This window comes from Tamandua tetradactyla, chromosome X (assembly GCF_023851605.1).
Source record: "Tamandua tetradactyla isolate mTamTet1 chromosome X, mTamTet1.pri, whole genome shotgun sequence".
Classification (NCBI taxonomy): Eukaryota; Metazoa; Chordata; class Mammalia; order Pilosa; family Myrmecophagidae; genus Tamandua; species Tamandua tetradactyla.
In genome coordinates this window covers 102,021,153-102,026,670 of record NC_135353.1, presented here as the reverse complement: position 1 = coordinate 102,026,670, position 5,518 = coordinate 102,021,153, and the positions used below count along the sequence as shown (strand labels likewise).

General features: G+C 35.7%; 1 pseudogene; it reads left to right on the top strand.

The window, feature by feature from the left end:
• Positions 1-516: 516 nt before the first annotated feature.
• LOC143671974 (52 kDa repressor of the inhibitor of the protein kinase pseudogene) lies at positions 517-3,078 on the top strand (annotated as a pseudogene).
• The last annotated feature ends 2,440 nt before the right edge of the window (positions 3,079-5,518 follow it).

The window sequence follows — 5,518 nt, the reverse complement described above, 5'->3', positions numbered from 1 at the left end:
CTATTGCATGTCTCTAATCTTTCTAATTTAGTCTACTGTATCTTTCATTTCAGTGAGATCTGCCATTCTTCTATTTAACCTTCTGAATCTTTATGCTCTTCTAGTGTCTTCTTGATATCTTTTATAAATATCCTTGAGTAATTGTTCTATATTCTGTGTCCCCTCTTGAATTTTGATTTGGTCATTTGGCTGGGACATCTCTGCTTGGATCTTCATGTACTTTGTGATTTTCTATTCAGGGCATTTGATTATCTTGATATGGTTATTTTACAAGTTGGTTTCCTTCACTCTTCTAAAGTTTTGTATTTACTTGGTTTTCCCTGAAGGTTTCCTTCTGCACTTGGTTTGTCAGTTGTTGTCTGTGAAATCAATATCTGGATCTCATGTAGGTGATACAATTCAACTTGAGGGTGTATTAGAAGCTAGGCAAGATGTACTGGTACTTCAGTGGCTGAATGGCCACCCACGATGTGGGAGACTCAGGCTTGACTCCTGGCTTGTGCACCAAAATTATTTTTTGAAATTTTGATACTTATGAAAAAACAAAACATACTTCTGGATGGGCAAGAGGCTGATGAACTCCCTGAAGGTCTCTTTATTCCTAATAACTTTCAAGCACTCCTGGTGTGTCATATAAATTCTGGTGAAGGGGTTCTGAGAAAGTACTTTATGATAACAGCAGTTAATACAGTATTCTGTTTGAAAACACAACAGAAACAGATGCTAGAGATATGCATTCAGGAAGAAATTCACAGGAAAGCGAGAGACTCACACTTCCTTTCCATTATCACTCATGATGTGGTGGACATAGCAGGAGAAGAGCACCTGCCTGTGTTGGTGAGGTTTGTGGATGAATCTCATAACCTGAGAGAGAATTTGTGGGCGTCCTTCCATATGAAGCTGATGCAGAAATTTTGGTTATGAAATTTCACATTACAATAACTGAGAAGTGAGGACTAAACTTGGAATCCTGTCGTGGATAGGCTTACATTGTGTCTAGTGGATTTTTTTCCAAAATGAAAGCTGTTGCTTCCAGATTTCTAGAGAAATATTCCCAAGCTATCTACACACTTTACTCTTCCTGTGCCTTAAATATAGGGTTAGCAAAATCGTTGCCTGTTTTGGAAATATCAGTTGCATTGGGAATGATTGAGGAACTTTCTCTTTTTTTCCATCAATCACCACAAGTACTTTTAGAACTTGATGATGTAATTCCAGTCTCTTTTCAAACCAATGAAGAAAGGGGTAATGAACTGAAGGAAATTTGCCATTCTCAATGGAAAGACAGGCATTGTGCTTTTGAAATTTTAGTGGAACTTCTGCAAGTGCTTGTTTTGGGTTTAGATGGTATAGTGACACAAATATTAGATGAAATAACTGTATAACTGGCTGAGCCTTTGTACTCTGTAGTGGAGTAGCAGATTTTTTTTAACTTTTTTATTGTACAGTATAAAATATATACAAAGCAAAGAAATAAAAAGGCAATAGTCTTCAAAGCACTCTTCAACAAGTAGTTACAGGGCAGATCCCAGAGTTTTTCACGGGCTACCATATGATCCTCTCAGATTTTTCCTTCTAGCTGCTCCAGAATATAGGAGGCTAGAGGGCTTAAATACCTTTTTTATCATCACAATGGACTTTTTTCCCTTCTGTTTTGTGAACAATAACATATACTGTTCTATAATTTCAAAGCACAGCCCCACAATTAGTTGTAGAACAGATTTCAGAGTTTGGTATGGGTTACAATTCCACAATTTTAGGTTTTTACTTCTAGCTGCTCTAAAATACTGGAGACTAAAAGAGATATCAATTTAATGATTCAGCATTCATATTCATTTGTTAAGTCCTATCTTCTATGTATTAATCCATTATCAACTTTGATCTTTCCATACCTGTCATTGGAATTGTTTGGGCTATGGCAATTCTGAATTTTTGATATTGAAAGGATCTGTCACTAATATGGGGTAGGGAGATGGAACTATTATTATTTACGCTTCTTTTCCTCCTTTTGGTCAGGATGTAATTGTTGATCCCACGGTGCCAGGACTGGATTCATCCCTGGGAGTCATCTCACATGTCGCCAGGGAGACTTTCACCCCTGGATGTCATGTTCCATGTAGGGGGGAGGGCAATGATTTCACTTGCAGAGTAGGTCTTAGAGAAACTGAGGCTACATCTGAGCAACAACAGAGGTCCTCCAGAAGTAATTCAGAGTAGCAGATTTTGATTTCATTGTTACTATTGTTGTTCTTAAGAATGTCCAATCTTTTATAAGAGCTTTTGGGGAAAATCTCCAGGGGTAAACCTCTGGTGTCTTCTTTGCAGCTAGCAGCTTGGCTGCAGTGCTATATTCACTAAATGAAATGATGGAAAATATTGAAGTTTTTGATGAATTTTGGTTTGAGGAAGACACAAATTTGGCAACCAAATTCGATATTCACATGAAACTTCCTGGCAAATTCCACAGAGCTCAGCAAGGTAACCTGGAATCTCAGTTAACCTCACAGAGTTACTATAAAGAAACCTTAAATGCTCTAACAATGGAGTACATTATCCAGGAACTTAAAGATATATTTTCAGAACAGTACCTCAAAACTCTTAAATGCTTATCTCTGTTATCCTCTGTCATGAGACAGCACAAATTCAATATGTTGGAGAACAACATGCTGACATGTACAGAAGTGACTTACCCAATCCTGACACACTCTCAGCTGAGCTTGATTGTTGGAAAATCAAGTGGAAACACAGAGAGAAAGATATAGAGTTTCCATCCACCATTTATGAAGCCCTCCATCTACCTAACATCAAGTTTTTCTCAATGCTTATGCTTTGTTGAAAGTCTAATGTATTCTTCTTGTGATGAAGGTTGACAATGAATGCTATGAAAATGGATGAAAGCATCTCAAAGCATACCAGAGGAACACTTTGACAGTCCAAAGAGCAAGTAACTTGGCTTTGCTTAACATAAATTTTTATATAAAACATGATTTAGATCTAGTGGTGGACACATGTATCAAACTCTGTACAACTAAGTCAAAACTTCCTACAGATAATTCAGAAACCATTGAAAATACTTAAGAACTTTTAAAATATGTTTTCATCTTACATTTGGAGGAGAAACTGTGAGGTGTATGTAAGCTACTTAATCACTGACTATCTTTGCCTATAGGTCTCCCATTGAATACATTAGTCATTAATGATCTACCTATTTAAAGGGCACCTGTTTGAACACTCATACTTTGAAGACCCATCTATTCTTCCAGAAGATAGTATTGAAAGTGCCATGTTTCATTTCTGTGTCATATTTGTTAGTGATACTCTGGAATTACTTTACATTAAGTCATTTTAGACATGACATTAATTATCACTGTGGATCCAATTGTCAGGTTATCAGTCCAGTTTTCAGTGCCTTGAAGAAATACATTTTGAGAGGTGTGGAAGGAAGGAATGCATTTTGTAAAATGTTAAAATGAGGCTCACAACTGACCTCTAACTAGTAGGACTTTTAATTATGTTGTTAAAAATTTATATTCAGACAGTTAAGAGAATTACCAGAGAGTGAGAGAAACTGAGCTCACCAAGCAAGGATTTCAGTGTCGATTTTGACTGGAACAAGTTACAATTAAAGTTTGAATGCCTTTTTCCACATCTGGTTGTTGTTGTTTACATTCCTTTGTTGAGCCTTTTAGCAGGTATGTGTTGAACACTTCTGTTTCATGGTGAAGACAAAATCAGAAGCCATGGATACTGACAGCTGATTTGTCTGTTTATTTCTGTCAATTTCCATGATTATATCTGATGCTTCATCTTGATTTATAAGCAAAACCTGGAAAACCTACAAAAATAAGTGTTTTGTGGTTTATCTAGGAGTAACACAGAAAATACTGCTTTTATTTTTACTGGAAAAAATAAATTTTGCATAGTTTTTTTCATCTAAATAAAATGTGAATTTTGTTTAAAAAAATAAACAAAGGACTTGAATAGACATCTCTCCACAGAAATATACAAATGGCCAATAAGCACATGAAATGATGCTAAACATCTTTAGCTACTAAGGAAATACAAATCAAAACCACAATGAGATATCATTTCCTACCCACTTGAATGGCTATTATTTAAAAATAAATGAATAAAAATAGCAGACAACAGTGAGGATATGGGGAAATAGGAACCTTAGTACATTGTTGGTAGGAATGTAAAGTGGTGCAGCCACTGTGGAAAACAGTTTCACAGTTCCTCAAAAATTAAACATCGAACTACTGTATGACCTGGCAATCTCCCCTCTAGGTATATAACCAAAAGAATTGACAGATACTTGTACACTAATGTCATTATAACATTATTCACAATAGCCAAAAGGTGGAAGCAACCTAATTGTCCATTGATGGATGAATGGATAAGCAAAATGTAGTATATCCATACAGTGGAATATTGTTCAGCTATAAAAAGGAATGAAAGTCTGATACACGCTACAACATGGATGAGCCTTGAAGGCATAATGTTGAGTAAAATAAGCCAGACATAAAAGGACAACTATTGTGTGATTCCACTTATATTAAATAACCAGAATATGCAAATTCATAGAGAAAAAAGTAGAGTACAGTTTACCAGTGGTGGGTAGAGGGTGAATAGGGAGTTTATACATAATGAATTTCCTGTTGGGTGATGGAATTGCTCTAGTAATGGATTATGGTGAGGGTAGCACAATATTGAGAATGTGTCTAATCCCACTGAACTGTATGCTTAGGAGCAATGAGATGGGAAAGTTTATGTTGTATATATATTTTCAAAATTTAAAAAAAGAGAGAAAGAGAGTAAAATTCAATGAAAATTCAATGCAACATGTGATCCTGGACTGGATCTAACAATGGATAAGAAAATATCCAAAAGGACATTATTGGGACTAAGATTTATATCAATGTTAAATTTCTTGAACTTGATAACTGTACATAAGGTGGTTACATAAATGAATATCCTTGTTCTTAGGAAATATACATGAAGTGTTAAGCATTCAAGGAGCATGATGTATACAACCTTCTCTCAAATGTTTGGAAAATAGATTAGAGATAGGTAAATAAATAATGATGATGATGGTGGTGGTGATAGATTGAATTATGCACTTCTGTAAAAAAACATGTCCTTAATCCATTCCTAAGTGTGTGAATCCATTGTAAATAAGACCTTTTGATTATGTTATTTTCAGTTAGGTGTGGCCAACTAAATCGGGTTCTTAATCTGGATTACTGGAGTCCTTTATGAGCAAAATGAAATTCTGACATAAAGAGAGGAAACTGTAGAAAGACCTGGAGGCTGTAAGTCAATGGAACTCAGAAGAGAAAGGAGAGAACATTGCCATGTGACAGAAATGCCAAGGAAACTTAAGGATCACAGGCATCCAGCAAAGAACACCACAGTCTTTGAGGAGAAAGCATCATCTTAATGATACCTGAATTTTGGACTTCTATCCTCAAAATCATGGGCCAATAAATTAGTATTGTTTAAGCCAACCCATTGTATG